A 22,129-nucleotide genomic window follows, 5' to 3' on the forward strand; every position below is an offset into this window, starting at 1 on the left:
ACTTTTCTATCGAAGGAGTGTGGGATTGGGGATGCAGGTTAGATGTAGAAGGGAGCTCTGCATAGAGGACAAGGATACAGGAAAGGGTGTAGGGCAGTGTTTCTTAAACTTTTTAAGACCGAGGAACACCAAACAATAATGTTGTTTTTATGAGGAACACCAAGGATTTTTTGTTGAGGGAAAAAAAAAGTCGGGGAGGAAGGGTCAGGGGGAAAGTTATTGAGCAAAAAAAAAAAAAAAAAAAAGCTGCCATTTTGAATTCTGTTGTTCTCTGCGGCACACCAGTGTGCCACAGAACACAGTTTAAGAAACACTGGTGTAGTGTCTGAGAGGGAGTTTGGGTGACGGAGGAGGTTCACATGACCCAAAGTTTTCTTCTCACCCTGAATAGCACAGACAGATGGAGCAGTCATCTGCTCTGAGCCCCGGGGCTATTCCCTGCCTGTGGGTCAAGAGGAGTGGGTCGTGGGCTGGAGTGAAAGTCTTGGCACGCCGGATCCAGCCCCTAGGTTGTATCTTGCCCATCCCTACCCTGGAGTAACTGATCCCATTCAGGTGACTCAGCACAGACAAGAAAGTTCTTTTCTCCCTTAAAGTTCATGCCGTTTCAGATGAACACAGATGAAGTCAGTGGCAATCCAGAAACTGAATTTTAGGGGTGGGGGCTGAAACCTCATGTAAATGCTGGCATAGCTGTTAGTTTGTGCCCTCCAGTTCTCCAATGTGTTATTCAGCATTAGTGAGGCCACACCTGGAGTTTTGCATCCAATTCTAGGCCCCCTGTTACAGAAAGGATTTAGACATACTGGAGAAAGCCCAGCAGAAGGAAACCAAAATGATTAGGGGGCTGGAACAATTGACTTATGATGAGAGGCTGAGGGCTTGTTTAGTCTCCAAAAGAGAGGAGTGAGGGGGGATTTGATAGCAGCCTTCAACTACCTGAAGGGGGGTTCCAAAGAGGCTGGAGAGAGGCTGTTCTCAGTCATGATGGATGGCAGAACAAGGAGCAATGGTCTCAAGTTGCAGTGGGGGAGATCTAGGTTGGATATTAGGCAAAACTATTTCCCTAGGAGGGTGGTGAGGCACTGGAATGGGTTACCTAGGGTGGTGGTGGAATCTCCATCCCTAGAGGTTTTTAAGTCCTGGCTTGGCAAAGCCCTGGCTGGGATGATTGAGTTGGGGTTGGTCCTGCTTTGGGCAGGAGGTTGGACATGGTGACCTCCTGAGGTTTCTTTCAGCCCTAGGATTCTAAGTGTCTGGCGGGCTGTTTAATGAAATGCAGAAGCCCTTCTTCCTTGTGCCTGGGAGGCCTGCATGTTACACACTGTGGAGCATTAGAGCAGCTGCCAAGGTGGGTCCTTTGCTCTGAAGACTAAACAGTTATTTATTGGCTTTTCATTTTGTTGTCACGTTTTCCTGAGTACAAGAGTGTCCCAGTGCTTCAGTGCAGCCCATTCACACATCTCCACTCTCTTTCATTAATAGAGTGGAACTGTTTTAATTACTGATTTGCCAGGTTTCAAGAAGCCATAAATGAAAAGACGATCCCCTTTAGACTCATCCTAACGTTTTGCACCTCTCCTAATGGCTTGCCTCTGCAGCTCTCAAAGCACATTATATGCATTCATTATTGAGGCCTGAGAAATTAAGCCACAGTAGGTGTAATCTCCACTTTCCATCCATTTTAAAATGCCTAAAATACCCTGTCCTGAGTGTCAGGTCATTAGTAAGGTGCTAAAAGAAAGTGGTGGTTTCTCCATGCCTAGGAATCTTCAAATCCGGATTGAATGTCTTTCTGGAAGAGATATTTTGGTCAAACACAAGTTATCAGGCTTAATACAGAAGCAATTGGAAGAAATGTTATTGCCTGTGTCCTACAGGAGGTCAGAGTAGATGATCTGAGGGTCATTTCTGGCCTTAAACTCAATGAAACAATGAAAATCGTCCCAAAATTTCTCTCAAAGGCAAATCATTGCCCATGGCTTGCAAACTTTTCCTAGATTAAAGGAGTCATAATTGAGAGAGCTGACCTTTAAAGCAGACTTATTTCTGGCTTTCCATGATGTGAAGCTCTCCAAGTTCTACATGCTCCATGACGCAAGGTCATTAATAATAATCAGTGGGGATCACTTGAGTGTCTGGAAATCAGGGTTCTATTCCTGTCCCAACTGTTGACTTTCTGTGTAACCTTGGGCAAGTCATTTAACTGCTCTGTGCTTCATCATAACTTTATTGTGTCATTTCATTAAACTTGGCAAAGCACTTTGACATTTGGGCATGTAAGCACCAAAGGGTGATCACCTTTAGAAATATAGCAAAGGCCTTCAGTAATTAAAATGGGATAAAACTGGTAATATATGTTGCAATTTTGGTTTTGAATTGCATGTAGAGACATTCAAGAATATCTTTTTTTAAAACTGTTTACCGTCCATGAGTTCTGTATCTGCAGTGATCTGGGAGAAATATATTTATATATTTAGTACCGGTAAATACTAACAGTCCCAGTACAGCAATTATCCTTTAAGAGTCTATCTAGATCAGATGCATCCTTCAATTAAACCAAAGCTCATTCGCTGTGTTTGAGCCCTTTCCCTCATTAAAACTGATCCTGCAGACAGCCCTGAAAGGTTGTTTAAAAATTTACAGACTTACATGTAACCACAAAATATTGTTTCCATTGCTTGTGGGGAATCAAACCAAACCACATAATTGCAGGCACAGCTCCACAGTGCTTCACAGGCAATATTTTTTCCAGCACAACTAGGTGTCACCATGCTAGATCCTCTCCTATGATATAGCAAATGTGTAAGAATACATCAACATCACTGACAGCTTGCAGAGTTCTACAACCACGATGTATTTAGTATGGCTACATCTACACTGGCAGCTTCTTCCAGAAGAACAGTCGTTCTTCCGCAAAAACTTGCTGGCTGTCTACACTGCACAAGCATTCTTCCAGAAGTAAATTTACAGTATAACTTTGTAAAACAGGGCTTCTTCCGGAAGAGTTATTCCTCTCCACACGAGGAATAAGTCCTCTTGCACAAGAGCTCTTCCAGAAGAAGCCAGTGTAGACAGGCAACATGAATTTCTTGCGCAAGAAGCCCCTATGGTTAAAATGGCCATCAGAGCTTTCTTGTAGAAGAGAGTGTCTACACTGGCATGGATGCTCTTGTGCAAAAGCACATCTCTTGTACAAAGGCACATGCCAGTGAAGACGCTCTCTCATGGAAGACTTTTTGCACAAGAATTCTTCCGCAAAGAAGAGCGACAAGAATGATTAAAGGTTTAGAGAACATGACCTATGAAGCCAGGCTTCATGAACTGGGCTTATTTAGTTTGGAAAAAAGAAGATTAAGGGGGGACATGATAGCGGTTTTCAAATATCTAAAAGGGTGTCACAAGGAGGAAGGAGAAAATTTGTTCCTCTTGGTTTCTGAGGACAGGACAAGGAGTAATGGGCTTAAAGTGCAGCAGGGGAGGTTTAGATTGGACATTAGGAAAAAATTCCTAACTGTCAGGGTGGTCAAATATTGGAATAAATTGCCAAGGGAGGTGTTGGAATCTCCCTCTCTGGAGATATTTAAGAACAGGTTAGATAGACATCTGTCAGGGATGGTGTAGACAGAGCTTGGTCCTGCCTTGAGGGCGGGGGGCTGGACTCGGTGACCTCTTGAGGTCCCTTCCAGTCCTATTATTCTATGATTCCATGAAAAGATTTCTTCCGGAAGAAGCTGCCAGTGTAGATGTAGCCAATGCTACGTCTACACTGGCACCCTTTTCCGGAAATGCTTAAAACGGAACAGTTTTCCATTATAAGTGTTTCCGGAAAAAGCGCGTCTACATTGGCAGGATGCTTTTCTGGAAAAGCGTCCGTGGCCAATGTAGACGCGCTTTTCCGCAAAAAAGCCCTGATCGTCATTTTCGCGATCGGGGCTTTTTTGTGGAAAAGACTACTGTGCTGTCTACACTGGCCCTTTTCCGGAACAGTTTTTCTGGAAAAACAATGACAAGGAGCAGCATAGTTTTTCTGGAAAAACAATGACAATTTTACATTAGATCGTCATTGCTTTTCCGGAAAAGCAAGTGGCCAGTGTAGACACAGCCCTTGTGTATTATAATAATGCCTACAGACCACAACTAAGACTGGGTTACAGAGTCAGAGATAGGACTTGATCCAAAATAGACAAGAGAGACAAATGACAGGAGGAGAAACAGAGGCACCAAGGGGCAAAGGGGCAGATCTATAAAGTTATTTAAATGCTTAAAGCTAGAGATAGTTGCCTAATTCTCATTGAAATCAGTCCTTTCATGCTTATTCAAATCAGGAACAGAAACAAAGCCACTACCCAGTCATAACTAAAAGGCAGCATTAAAATATTGAACATTGTTGCCGGGTGCACAGAATAAAAATTCAAAAGAATTGTCCTGGAATAATCTTAAGCGCCAAATTAATTTGAGGAAATTGTGTTCTGCTGAGTGACATTTCATCAGCAGAAAAGCTGGCTAAAGCCATTGGACATTTAATGTACTGGCAATTATTTGCTCTGCTCAAGTACAGAAGAACATAGGCGAAATCCCTGCTCAGTCAAATATTACCTTATCCCACTATTACGCGCCGTTTGCACTACAGAAATATTTTCCAAATGATCCCAAAACAAAGGGCTCACATATTTCAGCTCGGTGAATCAAACTGTTATGTTCTGTGGGTTCCTTTTACGCCGTAGAGCTAACCAGCTGTCAAGGCTTTATAATTAAGCTTTAAGACAAATGGGTGGATGGTTGCTAATTTGATTTAAAGTCTGCTGCACGCAGCATGCTTAAGGGCATAGGCAGGCTTCCACTTGACTCTAGACAGTGGGAAGGGAACCTGAAACACAATAATTCAAGTAGCATAACCTTGTTCCAGATTAAGCAGTATAATCAGCAGATCTGTTTTATTGGGATATATAACCAAAATGAACCAGCAAGTGATTTAAATATCTCAGATGATGAACTTTTAGGGTCTGTATAACAGCACGAGGGATGCCTATACTGCGGTTATCCATGCTTGTATTTGTATTGTAGATAAGGAAAGAGGTTATTTCTCTCCTGGGCTATCAGGCTAGTATTTTTCATGAGCAATTAATTCATTGTGAGTATGAAAAAGCTTTCGTTATTACGTGATCCTTTAGGTGTTCCAGCAATTGCTTAGTGTCTCTTTAGCATATTCCAGTTCTAATGGATATTCCTTTTGTGTTAGAGTGATTTGTCAGTGCCCGGTATTTTCACTTTAATTAAAAAGCCAATCCCCCCGTGTCTTTATGTAAATGACAGTCCCCTGTACTGGTTCTGCGTGCAGTTGTCATGTTCATTATTAATCTACAAAATGAATGCTCACAATCCGACTGCTAAGAAAACACTTGGCGCTCACATGTAATTAGCACATGCCTGAATCTCAAATGTGATTTCCTCAATAAATCATCAGCCCTAAAAAAGATGTTTATGGGGCAGTCCAACAAGATGGACAGCACTGGAAAATAATGAGAATTTGCTCAAAGAACAGGGAACAATCAAGAGCCAGCGTCGCCCCCATGAAACAAGCGCAGATACTCATAAATCCATTTATTTTAAATTACTTTGCCAAGCTACTCAGAGACTGAATTGCTTAAATACCTGCCTTGTCCTGGGAGACGGAAGAAAGAGATGACAACATTTATTGCATCAGTTAAGGTCACTGAGGCACATCTATACTTCCCACAAGATAGACTATGAGGAGGTCGATTTTCTAGCATTCGATTTAGAGGGTCTAGTATAGCCCCACTAAACCAGCTCCTGCTGGTGTCCATTATTTCTCCTTTTCGTTTTGTGTAGCTCGAGTTGCGTACCTGTAGCTGACCTTTCAGGTCCAGTGTAGACCTGACCTGAAGGAGCTGCACACAAATTGTTATCCTCAGTCTGTGGTTCACCCAAGGAACAATGATTGGCAACATACTTAGCCACAGGATGATGTGGAACTTTGTAGCCACGCTAGCTATTTGTTTAGGAAATTTGTATAGGTTGGATTTCCCTCATCCCACACCCTGGGGACCTGACCAGTCCCAGATGAGAGATTTTGCCAGACCAGGTGAGGTTATATCTGACCCCTTGCTGGCTCCCCACCTCCTCCTCGCCCCACTGGGCAGCTATCACTGCCATGGCTCCGGACCCACCAACCAGCCCAGAGCTGGACCTTTGGGACCCACAGTGCAGCTGTGTGCAGTGCACTGAGGCTTCGGGACCTGCAGGGAAGCAACACTGGAGGTCTGGGACCCACAGGAAAGCCATGAATCCCGTGCTGGAGTGCCAGACCATGCCGTAGCAAAATCAAGCAGAAATCCAGGGCAGGAGACACTAAAAATCCAGGTTCATTTCCCCATTCTGCTACAATTTGGGTAAATCGTTTTAGTCTCTCTCTGGATCTCCGATGACCATGCTTCCTTAGTTCACAAAGGTGTTGTGACGATAAAGGCATTGAGGAGGGTGGAGAGCAGAACGCCTGCCAGCAAGCTGCTCAGAAGCCGCTCAGACAGCTCCCTGAGAAGGGACAACCAGACAGTAACGGGGTTCGCTCGCCACTCTGGTGCCTCCCGCTGGTTATCTTGGAAATTAGCTTTATGTGGTAGTGCACCCTCTTTGGGCGATGCCTTGCCATCAGGACTCCCGCTCTAGGACCTACACCTCTCCAAGGACCACGGCATCTTCTTCAGTGATACAGCTGTGCCACTCACTGGGCTCCTCCCCTGTTCTAAGGGACCTGCAATCTGCTGTTTGGACACTTCCTTTCAGTGGCAACCTACAGTCCATTACTCCAGCAGCCAGGCAGGAATGGTCTCTCACAGGCTTTCCTCTGTGGGCTCCCAGCAAAGAACCGCCCTCCTCTGTCCTGCAGCTTCCTTTTTATATGGGTCAGCTTGGCCCTGATTGGTTGCTCCCTTCAGCCCTTCTCCAATTGGCTATCTCTGGCACAGCCTCCCTAAGGGCTACTTTTAACCCCTTTTCTGTCAGGGAGGGGCAGCCGCCCCATCACACAGACCAAAGGGCTGAAAAGCCTAAACAACTCTGAGGCAGTAGATAGGTGCTCAGGGCAAAGCCAGCATCACTGAGTCCTGATTCTGCCTGGCTGACTTAAGGGCCCTGAGCTGAAACCTCAGGGAGTGAACAAGCCTGACTCCCTTGACCCATCCCCTGGAGAGAGGCTTAAGAACTGAGAAGGTTTCCAGGCCCCCTGGGCACCAGGCAAGGCCATCCCTAGGTAGATGTGAGGCCTGGGACAATCCCCCTCTGGCCATACAGGTGCCCCGCCTCTTCCCACTCCTGCTCCTCCACCGCTCTACACTTCCTCCTACTCCCCACCCCTGCTCCACCCTCCTCTGCCCCATTGCATTCCTCCTCCTTCACCATGGCAGCTGGAAGTGGAGCAACTTGGCCCCATCCCTTGAGCCCTGCGGAGAAGTAGAGTGATCCAAATGGGAGATGGCAGCAAAGCAGAACAGGCTGCTTCATTGCTCTGCTTCCTGTGGCTCCCCCCCCACCATGGCGAGGACAGGGGGATGGTGGGCAGGGAGACACAAACTTTGAAGTACTGAGATTTATGATTTTTTTTTTCAGAAAACTGTTTCATGAAAAACTTCAAGAGACCAAAGGAGTTATTCCAGCGAAAGATTAACATTTCTTTTGAAATGCTGACCTGTTTCATAGACTTCATAACACGGTTTCCATTTCTTAACCAGCACCCCAGAGCCAAAATCATGCCGGTTTATGTCTCTTGAAGCTGGTGCTAACATAGGTTCCCTCCCCGACTGTGAGAAGTGATGACTAAAGTCACTTCAGGATAAGAGTCTGCAGCAGAGTGAAAACAAGCCTTCTCACCCGGACCCTGTGCTACCAAGACACATTTAATAGCTGTACCTGGGAGATGATTATATAATAGGTCAGATACAAATGTCAGTTAAATTGCTGCCAAACTGATAAAGAAAGAAAGAAAGAAAGAAAGAAAGAAAGAAAGAAAGAAAGAAAGAAAGAAAGAAAGAAAGAAAGAAAGAAATATTACAATAGCTAAAAAGTGTTCCCTGTCTATAATCAATTATGCTTTATTATTAGAGAGGGCCTGATAACCAACTGACAAGTCTTACCTTGCCTTCATCCTTCACTGGTGGCTACAGGCCCAAACAGCAGCCAGGCCCCCATCCTTCCAGTCTACATCAGGGAATCTCCTGGTCTTTCTCATGTGCTATTGCCTTATAATACTTTGAGTCCTAAATGCAATAAACAGGGAGAGGCAAGCTTGACCATGGAGACTGATGGAACGTCCTTGTCCCAATAACAACCCGATCCAAAGCTCTCTGAAGTCCATGAACGCAGCAATTAAATGCCCATGTCAAGTAACTCCTGCTCAATTTGATGGTAATTTGCATATCTTCTTCCAATCGCTTTTTAGGAAGAGGTTTTTTTTTTCTTCCAAAAAATCAAGCAGTTTAAAGCATGGTTCTTTAGAAAAAAAACCTTTCTTCGAAAGAACCTGTAAACCTCAATTTTTGAGGAAGAAGGTTATTTCAAAAAAAGGGGTGTGTTTTTTTTCCAAAAGAACCGCATCTAAACTGCTTGCTTTTTCGAAAAAAACTTTTTTGAAAAAGTGATCAGAAGATATACAAATTACCACCCAATTTGCATATCTCCTTTCGAAAGTGAAAGTAAGTCTAGACGTACTGAGTGTCTACATGGCAGTTTTACCAGCCACCGGTGTTTAATTCCTGCATTTACATGTAAGAAGAAGACTCTCAGGGTATGTCTACACTACCCTCCTAGTTCGAACTAGGAGGGTAATGTATGCATACCGCACTTGCTAATGAAGCCCGGGATTTGAATTTCCCGGGCTTCATTAGCATAAGCGGGGAGCCGCCATTTTTAAATCCCCGCTGCTTCGAACCCCGTGTAGCGCGGCTACACGGGGCTCGAACTAGGTAGTTCGGACTAGGGTGCCTATTCCGAACTACCGGTACACCTCGTTTCACGAGGAGTAACGGTAGTTCGGAATAGGACCCTAGTCCGAACTACCTAGTTCGAGCCCCATGTAGCCGCGCTACACGGGGTTCGAAGCAGCGGGGATTTAAAAATGGCGGCTCCCCGCTTATGCTAATGAAGCCCAGGAAATTCAAATCCCGGGCTTCATTAGCAAGTGCGGTATGCATACATTACCCCGCTAGTTCGAACTAGCGGGGTAGTGTAGACATACCCTCAGGGAAACTCCTGTGGGCTGTTTCAAGTTGTAAAGGACATTATTTAGGCCTCTTGAAAGACGCAGATAGGCACATACCTGAAGTGCCTAATTCCCAATGAAACCTGAAAATCCATTCACATTTCGAAGAGGCCGGCTAAGAAAAGTTCTTCTCAAAGAGCAACATTCAACAAGCAATGGATGTTGTAGCTTTTAAAATGGAAAAGTTCAGCTACACAACAGCAAGGTGGCAAGGGAACACTGTGAACCACATTGTGCTAATATGGGACCTATATCTTCCACTCAACCTATTACTTATTTGTTAATGACCAAGGCTGTGCCAAGACTAGACATGAAAGGAAATATCATTAAAGAGTCCTGATTCTCCTAAGTGTCACAAGAAAGTAAGAACGGTCAGACTGAGTCAGACCAAAGGTTTATCAAGCCCAGTATCTTGTCTTCTGACAGTGACTAATGCCAGGTGCCACAGAGGAAATGACCAGAACAGGTAATCATCAAATGATCCCTCCCCTGTTGCCCATTCCCAACTTCTGACAAACAGAGGCTAGGGACTCAATTCCTGCCCATCCTGGCTAATAGCCATTGATGAACTTATCCTCCATGAATTTATCTAACTCTTTTTTGAACCCTGTAAAAGTCCTGCCCTTCACAACATCCTCTGGCAAGGAGTTCCACAGGTTGACTGTGTGTGTTGTATGAAGAATACTTCCTTTTGTTTGTTTTAAACCTGCCACCTATTAATTTCATTTGGTGACCCGCAGTTCTTGTGTAAGGGGAGCAAGGAATATCTTTTCCTTATTCACTTTCTCCATACCTGTTATGATTTTATAGACCTCTATCCTATCCCCCCTAAGTTGAAAACTCCCAGTCTTATTAACCTCTCCTCACATGGCAGCTGTTCCATTCCTATAATCATTGGCCAGATCCTCAGTTGGTGCAAATCAATATAGTTGAAGTAAATGGAGCAGTGCTGATAAACATTGGCTGAGGACCTGGGTCTATGGATTTATTTCTGATTTACATCAGCATCAGAGGCCAATCAAGCCCTGAATAATGTCTTGCCATTAATAAGTCACCTCTTTCACTAAATATTGTTAAGTAATAAACATATTCCTACCCCCACAGCCAGTAAAGTTCTGAAAAAGCCTGTCTTCTGCATATTTTAGAGGGTTTTGAAAAATATATGTTCTGGTCAATTCTGCTTTCTGACTGTAATTAGACATGTTAAGATAGTTTTGATAAAGTGCTTTACGGTACACCCTAAAGCAGTTATTTTAACCATCCATAAATGCCAGGCACAATATAAATAACCGTGCTTGCGAAAGATTTACAGTTTTATACCATATGTGCCAGACGTTATGTTCTCCAGTAATTCACATTGTGGGAAAACTATCTTTGCTGGCTTGTGCAAAACTGACAGGCATGGAAAAGGGTGACAGTTCACGAGGAAGTATCGTGCAGTGGGTCAGGCAAGTAGTTGACATATTTTAAGGAACAGACCCATCCCCTCTCACCCCCTCTTCCCCCCAGCAAAAGAAGGATTTGTTTGTTATAGAGTACACACAGGGAATAAGTGTGCACAGAGGGGAAATAAAACTATCTGTGGGGAAGTACCATTAAAGGAGGGATTTGGACAGAGTCCAATTAGTATTCCTCGCACAGTGTTTTCTGCTCAGAGCTACTAGCACAAACCCAGGCATAGCTCCAAAGCTGAGGTAACTGCACAGCCCAGTAGGGCTGTGTCTACATTGGTACCCTTTTCCGGAAAAGGGATGCTAATGAGACACTTCGGAATTGCAAATGCTGCGGGGGATTTAAATATCCCCCACGGCATTTGCATGAACATGGCTGCCGCTTTTTTCCGGCTCGGGGTTTTGCCAGAGAAAAGCGCCAGTCTAGACAGGATCTTGCGGAAAATAAGCCCTTTTCCGGAAGATCCCTTATTCCTACTTTCAAGGGCCCTCCCAGGGCCCTCCCGAGACACACTGACAGGTTCCCCTGTTCACTCACCAGAGTCTAGTCTAAGCCCCCATAGCTGGTTCCTTCCCTTCCTCGCTCAGCAAAGTTCCATGGTTCCCCCAGGTCTCTGGGGTCCTGAACTGGTCTCGTTCCAGCCAGTGCCCACACTGGGGCTTGTCCATGGGCTCATAGGTAGCCTGGAGTCCTTTCTGAGTACAGTAATCCAGCTAGTTATGCACCCACCTTATAGTAGCCCCATCTAAGTTGTATTTGCCTAGTTTATTGATAAGAATATCATGCGAGACCATATCAGACGCCTTACTAAAGTCTACCACATCCACCGCTTCTCCTATAGATACAAAAATGATGGGGTCTTTCAAGTAGGAATAAGGGATCTTCCGGAAAAGGGCTTATTTTCCGCAAGATCCCGTCTAGACTGGCACTTTTCTCCGGCAAAACCCCGAGACGGAAAAAAGCGGCAGCCATGTTCATGCAAATGCCGTGGGGGATATTTAAATCCCCCACGGCATTTGCAATTCCGAAGTGTCTCATTAGCATCCCTTTTCCGGAAAAGGGTGCCAATGTAGACACAGCTTAGGTGTCTCTGTGAATTCCATTTTAACACGCTGGGCGTGTGAGGAAGCGTTTGGTGGCCAGTTCTGTTTGTAAAAGTGTTTGGTGGTAGCCCAGGCAGATCGAGAGGTCACAGAAATCCACCTCAGAGAGGAAGGGTGTGATTTTGATTTCGATTTTCCTCTTAAGGCTCGAACTCTGCAGCTCTTACTTCAACGGTTGAAGGACTTAGGGCTAGTGAACATGGAATTCCTTTCTCTTCGGGTGCGTCTAGACTACAGGTTTTTTCTGAAAAAAAAGTAAGCTTTTTTCGAAAAAAAGTCACCTGTGTCTAGACTACCGCGTTCTTTTGAAAGTAAATTGAAAGAATGCAGCAGTTTTTTCGATCGCGGTAAACCTCACTTTACGAGGAATAATGCCTTTTCTCAAAAGTGCTCTTTTAAAAATAGGCACTATTGAATGCAAACTGTGCTTTTTCGAAAGAGCATCTAGACTCTCTTTCAAAAAAGTGGCTCGCTTTTTTGAAAAATCTGCTTGTAGTCTAGATGCTGTCTTTCAAAAGACATCACCGTACCTCCTCATTTACTTGCTCATTGCTTTTCAGTTCTCCTCTTGCCAATTTGTCTCACAGGGTAGGTACACCAGGATCAGTGCCCCCGGTCATAGGGTCAGGTCCCATATGGGTAGAAGAAGGGGAAAAAGAATAGTACAGAAGTTTCTTAGGTCCTATGCTCATGGCCCCGACTACCCAGCCTCATGGCCGGGGTCTATAAACGGCCCTTCAAGGTAGCATGGGCTAATGGTCAGAGCCCATAAGCATCCCCCTCATTACGTGGCCTAATAGCTAGAGTCCATAGAGCATCCCCCCTCTGCGGGACTGTGGCCTATTAGGGAACTGGGGTGACACTTAAAGCAGTGTGGGGTACTCAGGCCCCTCTCTGCTCCTCTGAGTCCCATCCCAGGGCCCTCCTGAGACACACTGACAGGTTCCCCTGTTCACTCACCAGAGTCTAGTCTAAGCCCCGTGGCTGGTTCCTTCCCTTCCTCGCTCAGCAAAGTTCCATGGTTCCCCCAGGTCTCTGGGGTCCTGAACTGGTCTCGTTCCAGCCAGTGTGGGGCTCGTCCATGGGCTCATAGGTAGCCTGGAGTCCTCCAAGTAGCTGAGGCCTATAGCACCTCCCTGGAGAGGGCCTGCAGTCTGCATCCTCCCCTTTCAGCTGTCTTCCCAGACTGACCTTTTATATACCACTTCTAGGCCGAGCATGCCCAGCAGATCCTGAGGGTAGTGTTCCCTGTACACTGGGCTCTCGGGAGAGATTCAGATGCTGCTCAGCGGATTAGCAGAGCGTCTACAGCTAGGCTTTTGTTTATTATGCACATGCCTCGGTGCACATAAAAAAAATTATTCCACACATGGATGGACAAAATCTGCACATGGATGGAAACGATTAGAGGGGAACATTGTCAAAAGGGTGGGATTTCCTCACCCTGGGTATGTCTACTCGAGGAAACTATTGTGAAATAAGTAAATTCGATTTAATAACACCTGAAATAATAAGATCGCAATAGCATGTCCTCACAATGAGAGAGCCTTGAAATTAGTCTGTTAATGTGGACTTGCTGCTTCAACCTTAGAGACCCGGGAAGCACTGGGGAGTGATTAGTTCGAATTAATCTGGGGAGCAGTTATTTTGAACTAGCGGCACCACAGCATCCATACTACTGCTATTTCGAAATGACTATTTTGATATTAGCATTATTCCTCAAAGAAAGCAGGAGTGTAGATTTTGAATTAAGCAACCCATTATTTCGAATAAGGGACTTGGTAGTGTGAACGCTCCACTTGTTAACTTGACCTAAGGGGGGTTATTTTGAAATAACACCCTAGTGTAGTCTAGGGCCCTGAAAAGCAGAGAGAATTCTTTTGGAGCTGGTGCAGGATAGGCATGCCCTATCACATGGCTACTCTGATATTAACCTTTGTTCAGCTAAATGAAGGATTTTGGAATACAGTTGGGCTCCAAGGGAGCAGCTGACATGAATAAAATGAAACACATTTATGTGAGCTTGGAGACTCAGGGCCTAAAGCTGTAGGATGGCATTTTCAAATCCCTCTGAGTTATAGCTCCCTGGTTCCCAGTAGAAATATAGGGGAATTGGGTATTGGTATTAATGAATAAAGCCCTCAATCGTTTTGGGGCCCAGTTTCCTGAGGGACTCACTCCAGGCAGCTCTACTATCTGTGAAATCAACCAGGGACTAGATGTAGAGTTCACTCAGCATTAAGGAGAAGGAGCTATTAATGGCCTTGTGAGGCCTTTGAGTTTGGAGTTGATTTGCCATATCTTGGCCAATTAGGCCCAATGGGAGTAACTTTGTGAATCTGGGTGGTAGAATGTGTGGATGCTAATTTTCCAGGTCTATTATAAGGGAGAAGGAGAAGGTACTTGTAACTAAGGGTACGTCGACAAGCAGCGCAATTTCGGGATAACAAAGTATGGAAAATATGGTCACCCTATATATATTGGATGTGTTCAGTCTATTAAAAGGCAAGCTCAGTTATCCAGTAAACAGCCCTATATTTCTGTCCTAAGAATTAAGGATGATAAGGACTAGTTGACTATCCACTAAGCAAATGCTTATCGGATAGTTGAGTCGACTAGATGATTCCCCTCCCCTCTTGCTGCCTCTATTAGAAATGTACAAGTAAGCTGCCTTATGCTTAATATCACCTTCTGAGATGGTGATCGAGGGGAAACACAGCAGCATCCTGAGCAGCTGTATCAGTCCACTCCCGCTCCTTGGAATACTCCTCTGTCCAAGTCTGGCAGCAGGCCCAAGTCATTAGGGATATGGACAGGAGAATCATAGACTCCTAGGGCTGGAAGAGACCTCAGGAGGTTAGCAAGTCCAGCCCCCTGCCCAAAGCAGGACCAATCCCAACTAAATCATCCCAGCCAGGGCTTTGTCAAGCCAGCACTTAAAAATCTCTAGGGATGGAGATTCCACCACCTCCCTAGGTAACCCATTCCAGTGCTTCACCACCCTCCTAGGGAAATAGTTTTTCCTAATATCCAACCTTGACCTCCCCCACTGCAACTTGACACCATTGCTCCTTGTTCTGCCATCTGTCACTATTGAGAACAGCGTTTCTCCGTCCTCTTTGGGACCTCCCTTCAGGAAGTTGAAGGCTGGTATCAAATCCCCCCTCACTCTTCTCTGCTGCAGACTAAATAAGACCAAATCCCTCAGCCTCTCCTTGTAGGTCAGGTACTCCAGTCCCCTAATCATTTTGGTTGCCTTCCACTGGACCCTCTCTAATGCATCCAGTGGAGAGTTGCATGGAAGAGGGCCAGTGACGTGAGTGTAAGACAGACAGACAGACAGACAGACTTCACTCCCAGGAAGGCTTCTTTCTTTTTGTATTCATAAAGCGTACGAGATCTCTTCTCTTCACCCTAAGTCATGACATGCTGCAGGTCAGGGCATTTTTTTCTCCTTATGGTTATGAATGAGCTACAGCATCGTCTATGCATTCCACTGATAGACTGTCAGCACATCCAAGTGTACTGGCGTTTTCCATACAAGAATGCAGTAGTTGCTTGCTGCCTTAATGCCAGCTACCGCACGCAATCAGGCTGTATTGAGAATGAAAGGTATTTAAAGAAGGAGAACCCAGTAAACCTATTGAAAGTCTTTGCTAATCTCCTCCACACTTGTTTTACAGCTGTGCTATAATTGCCTGGGCTCATTTATTATAGAAGCACATTGTGGCCACATTGTGCAGGGAAGTAGTTACCAATGATTAGTCTTCATTCGTTTATGAATAATATATAATCTGAATTTCCACTTTTCATAACAAATAAACTCGGTAATCATGGAATCAAACTGGTGCTGTCCTAACCCAAAGCCGATTCTGCAGCACTCTGATGTCAAAAGTATAATACACACTCGACAAAGTTCTGTTCTCATGCTGGTATAATTTGCCATGATTCCATTGATTAGTTGATCCCCTGCTTTCAGAAAAGGAATGTGTTTGGCAAAGAGGCTTAGAGCAGCAAAAGAAGGAGAAATAGCAATACAAGTACCCTTCTGTTGTTCAAAAAAGTGTTCATTTAGGCTACATCTATACTACGAGTATTGCCGCAAGAGCTTATGCAAATGAAGCGTGGATTAGCATTTTCTCGCGCTTCATTTGTATACTCTCTTCCGATCCGTTTTTGCGTTAGGGTTTTTGCACAAAAAGGCAACATCCACACTGCTTGTTTTTGTGCAAAAACTCCTAGCACAAAAGAAAATGCTAATCCGCGCTTCATTTGCATAGGCTCTTGCGGCAAAACTCGTAGTGTAGACATAGCCTAAGTAAAGCCAACCTATGTTGTACTCTAGACCGGGGTGGGCAGTAAAAAAGTGGTGGCCCTCTAGGATTACTCCCTGGCGGGCGGCTGCTGCTTCATTTACCTGTGCCTCTGCAGGTATTGGGCAATCACAGCTCTCATTGGCTGCAGAGCGCAGTTCACAGCCAATGGGAGCAGTGGAAGCAGCATGGACCAGGACACCACTTCCTCTCCCTGCTCCCATTGGCCACGAAAGGCAATCCGTGGCCAATAAGAACTGCGATCACCTGATACCTGCAGAGGAACCGGTAAACATAGAGGTGGAAGCCCAGCAGGGCCTAACCCTGGTGGACCGGATCCAGCCCGCAGGCCAATATTTGCCCACCCCTGCTCTAGACAAATAAGCTGCATTTCTTTCCAGTACTGCGTAAGTCTTATGAAACTGGCTAAGTCTCCGGGGCCAGATCTTCCACTGAGCCAAGGTCACAGTCAGGGCGACAGAGATAATGCAGCACATACACGACTTCTGATGCAAGCGCACTAGTGAGGGTTCCAGAGTGCCAGCCTGCCTTCTGATAACTGATTGTGAAAAATGAAAAATCATTTATCTCTATGCCATAGAGATTAGATCTCATCAAAACTGCCTGCACTGTTCAATATTGCACAGGGTTGAAAGAGGTTAAAATCAAAAGTGGATGAAAAAATAGAATGCGTTAAAGACAAATAAGGGGTCCTTGTGACTTTTGCCTTGGGAATTTCATACCAGCACATTCCACATCATCCAAAGGAGACTTAACCTATTAGAGTGTGGTTAGACCATGTTTTGCATTAGCAGTTGGAAAAATGTATTTGGCCACAGACGATTTCTTGGGAAAGGATCTGTACCCAAATTCCCGTCTCCCTTTTGAGCAGCACAGTACATGCTGAACAGCATGTTGCATTGTCCTTGAGACGTCAAATCCGTTGAAGCCGGAAAATATTTAGAAACTGTCTTTAGAAGGAAAACAAACATATGGAGCAGCTAGAATCTTGCTTCACTCTGTGCTCTGAGGAGACGGGCACTGGCGGAGGTTAAGGGAACACATAATTTTATAGTATTACGAATGAGATTCCAGATCTTCACCCTTCTGCTGGATGGGTTGTTTGGGGCAGATTAACCATCCCGATTGTATAGTCATTTGTCACAGGATCTGAAGACCCACAGTGAGGTGGAGCGTGAAACCCACGGAGGTAGAGGAATTCTAACCCTGGCTATGCCTTTGATATGTTCTGTGGGTGGGGGCTAGCCACATCGCCTCTGCCTCAGTTTCCATATCTGTAGCACAGGGATTAACAAAACAGACCAATGGCCATAGGGGCAGGGAGGGTCTTTCAAGCTCTCTGGGGGCAGAGAAGGGCCATGTTTTTGTCCTGTGTTTGTACAGTGCCTCACACAGTGGGACCCTGGTCCATGACTGTGTTGTGATGATGATAGAAATAAGTAACTCAGTTTCCTTCCTCGCTCCTGCCCCATGCATCAAGGCTGCCCCCAACTTTGCCACGTCTCCGTCTGCAATATTCTAGTTTCTGCCTTTTGCTTTGTCTCCACACATCTAAAACACCCCTCTGTATCCTCATTATCTCATATCTAGATTATTGTAACCATTCCCTGGCCTCCCTGATACCCCCTATCACTCTATCCCAAGCCATACAAACTGCAGTTGCTCACACATCACTCTAACCACTTCACCCCCTTTGATTCCCTCCACAGGCTTCGCTTCTTCTACCACATCCAGCTGAAACTGCTTCTGCTAACCTCCAAGACCCTTCCTGCCTCTGTTACCTACCTGTTCCATTTGCCGCTTACCATGTTTCTCTCCAGTCTGCAAACGAGGCTAGCCTCAGTCAGTCGCTTATCTGCTACAACAAGAAGTGCTCCTTCCACTGTGCCCTTTGCAATCTGACATGCAGCAATACAAACTGCATGCAGGATTACCCCCTATGTAATGTCTGAAGCCATGTGAACGCTAATAGATGAAAACATAAATAGAAAGCATGTCTGGAGTTCAAAGATGTTTATTAGTTATTCAGGATAAAGCTGGAGATGTGGGGGCTACAGGTAAAAGGAGTAAAGTAGTTGAGGCTGAGAAGGTGGTCTGATTAGAACGCATTGGAGGGGATGCTAAATGACTTATTCTATTTCCTTGCTTTTTTTGTTTGTGTTGGCAGGCTATAAGATTTAGCAATGTGAACTGTGCACAGATATGTTTACTTGCACTATATTATTCTGTCATTAGATGTTTCTGTGTTCTGAGTAGTTCAGACAGGGTGAGGCCCCTGGTAAACAGAAGACAATGCTGCACCTCAAGCTATGTGGAAAACCATGTCTGAACTTTGTAATCATCTCATGTGTAAATATTTCCTGTTCAAGATGGAGTGTGACTCCAGAGATCATGCTAAACTACCTTTTGAGCGGGAGGGAAATTTCTGGAGAAGTAAGAAAGAATGCACACACATTCATACAGTATTTCTATAATTTATTTAAATTAGTAATTCTTCCATCTTGTGAAAGAAAACATGAACCAAAGCCCACTGAAGTCAAAACTAGTCTTCTCATTGCATTTAATGAGATTGCAAACTAGGTTTTTCAATTAAGATTGTTTCTTTTTTTATGGCCTCCTATAGAGCGATGCTGAGCAGCTCTGACTCTGAACTACAACTGACTTCACTTGAACTCAAAGGTGGCCAGCCTCTGAGGGACCCTATGCACAGCCAGTTCAATTTCCTACATGACTGTCGGACATAAAAGAAAGAATTCTCGTAAATCTGAAGTGACCAGTTGACTTTTTCCCTTGGAGAAGGGAATAGTGATAAAATCAACATTAATACTGCATTGCCTCTCTCTGTTCTCAGAAGGAAAGTCCAAGTGAATTATTGCCTGAAGCCACTTTCATTTTATCATGTTTTAACATCTGTCAAGAAGCTGGAAAGGAAAATCTGTGTTTTTCCTTTCTGAATATGAGAAAAAAAAAGAGTTAATAACATATGGGAACCAAGGAGAGATCATTCCACCTAGCATATTCAATAAAAGAGATGATATATGCCAAATGTCTTAATATTATCCTGGCTTTCCTGCCATCACAAATACAGAGCTACTACATTCTCTCCTGCACTGAAACACTCATAAGCACAGGAAAGGAAGATGCATCAGGGAACCAACTGACTGACAGGTGCCCGATTTTCTCTACTGGCCCCAGACACAGTGCCTGGTCACCAACCCACTCCCATCAGGATAATGGAGCATTATTTGCCTTTCCTGGAGCAGTGCAGGAAGTATCCTTCCAAGAGGAGCGTACGACCCCTTTGCACAGCAGTGTACCGGAGAACTTGGTATGCTGTTGGCTCAACAAAAGTCGATCCTTCCTAAAGCCAGATTCTGCCTTTCTTTTTCACATTGAGTCAAACCTTACTCTTTTAATGGTCCCAGTTGACCGCACTATGTAGGGCTGAAGGATGAAATTGCCATTTTATGAATTATGACTATCAATATGACGTTATGTAACCTTATGAACTGTAACCACTTTTGGATGTACGTGTCAGACTGCCTTGCAAGAATCTGTTATTGCAACTTTTAAAAAAATAACAAACCCTATTTTAAACTGTTAATGCTCCATCTTGTAACTGAAAGCCCATTTTAAACACTGCACTTCCTTGACTCTCTTTAAAATTAGGTGTGTGTGTCTCTAATCCCATGTAGAAGTATGAATACTAAATTTGCATAGCACAAAATGCGTAGCTTATTTCGAGGTAATGGTGCTCTGTAGACACACCCTAAATGAATTCTGCCTTCACAATAAAGGCAGCCTTTTTCCCCAAACCAGATTCTGCTAGTTCTGTTTCTACAAGTCTAACAACTACACTGTCAAAGCCCTTTTAAACATTTGCAGAGCATGAGCTTTTATATGCTGTAGAGCACATCCAAAGCAGTTCAGTCCAAAAAAGTTTTTTTGTAGTCTTAACTAAACAGGTAAGACTTGTATTATTACCATAGTATAATGCTGGTGCGGCTTAGACAGTTGTCGGTCCTGTTAGATCCCTGATAGAATTGGCTCACAAAAGACAGTCAATTACCATTTGCCTAGCTATACCATTTGCATTATATTTGGTGTCAGATGGAGATTGTTTTGCTCTTTTCCTAATCTAACCATGATAAGCATATACAATATACATCTCAAACATGCTACCTTCTTATTGAGCAGGCAAACAGTATGGATTTTATTATCTTTCACACTGGCAGTAGAGATTTAAGAGATGCTGAATGGTTTCAAGAATGACAGCTGCGTACCTTGATGTGAAACTGATTGCATGAGGGAACTCAGGTTTCTTTCAAGCCTAGCCCTTTCTTCCCCCTCCACTCCCACGTCCAACACCGAAGTCAATCTGAGATACACAAAAGTACATGGGTTTACTTGAGGGAAAAAATGTATTTCCCTACAATGATACTATCAACAGTTTTCATCAGCCATAGCTGCAAATAATAAACTCATTGATAGAAGTGTCTGGGCTTGATAGAGCAACAATAAGATAAGGCAAGTGAAAGGAATCTAGTAATTGACAGCAGTTCAACCTCAGCATGATTTGCACTTGTTTTCAATTCCTGGAACAGGCAAGGAAATCCAGTACATTCACCATGTACATTGAAACCTCTGAATAAAGTTTCCTCATAGAACGTGCTTTTTCTTCTCAGAGTTTTTGGAAATGGGAAGGGATTTCAGCTCATTCCTTAGTATACAATTAATTTAGGATTGAATAAGCATCTTAACTGGCTAACGCACTAGAAAGACAATTTTCTCTCTCTTGATATTCACATCTCCTTGACAAATGTTGCTGATGAGCGTGACTTGATTAGCCTCATTATCACAAGTAACTTCTTTCTTTTGTTGTTCTTATATATACTCCTGCCTCTGTAACTTCCACTCCAACTCATCTGAGGAAGTGGGTTTTACCCACAAAAGCTTATGCCCTGATACATATGTTAATCTCTAGGGCTATGTCTAGACTGCAGGCTTCTTTCGAAAGAGGCTCTTTCGAAAGCATCTTTCGAAAGAGCCTCTTTCAAAAGATCGCGTCTAGACTGCAGGCGGGTCTTTCGAAAGAGAAATCTGCTTTTTCGAAAGAGAGCACCCAGCGAGTCTGGATGCTCTCTTTCGAAGACGGCCTCTTTACATTGAAGAACGCCTTCTTTCGAAAGAGGAGCTTTCGAAAGAAGGCGTTCTTCCTCGTGAAATGAGGTTTACCGCCATCGAAAGAAAAGCCGCGTTCTTTCTAAATAATTTCGAAAGAACGCGGCTTGGGTCTGGACGCAGGGGAAGTTTTTTCGGGAAAAGGCTACTTTTCCCGAAAAAACCCCTGAGTCTGGACACGGCCTAGGGGTATGTCTTCACTACAAAATTATTTAGAAATAACTTATTTCAAAATAACAACTCCCAAAGTTACTGGGAAGCCTCAAGATTTGTCCAAGGTAGGCTCTCATAATGTGAACACATTACCTCAACTCAGAGCCCCAGGAAGCACTGAGGAGTAATTACTTTGAATGATTCTGGGGAGTAGTTATTTCAAATAGTGGCAGCAGTGCAGCAGCCTTGCTACTGCTATTTCAAAATAACTATTTTGAATTAAGTGCTATTCCTCGTGGAAAGCAGGGGTTATTATTTTGAAATAACCAGCCTCTTATTCAAAATAAAGAGCTTGGTAGTGTGGACGCCCTACTTGTTATTTTGAAATAAGGGGAATTAGTTCAAAATAACTCCCTAGTGTAGACCAGAGCTAAGGTGCTTTGGGGCTCCTTGTTGTTTTTGCAGAGGGTACGTCTACAAAGCAACATTATTTCTAAATAACTAGCTGTATTTCAAAATAACTTAGTCCGCGTCTACACAGCAGGCAGTTATTTCAAAATAACGTCAAAATACTGTCAAGCTAGAGGACTTCTTACTCCTGTAACCCGCATTGAATGAAGAGTAAGGGT

The sequence above is a fragment of the Pelodiscus sinensis genome, chromosome 8 (genome assembly GCF_049634645.1).
Source record: "Pelodiscus sinensis isolate JC-2024 chromosome 8, ASM4963464v1, whole genome shotgun sequence".
Classification (NCBI taxonomy): domain Eukaryota; kingdom Metazoa; phylum Chordata; order Testudines; family Trionychidae; genus Pelodiscus; species Pelodiscus sinensis.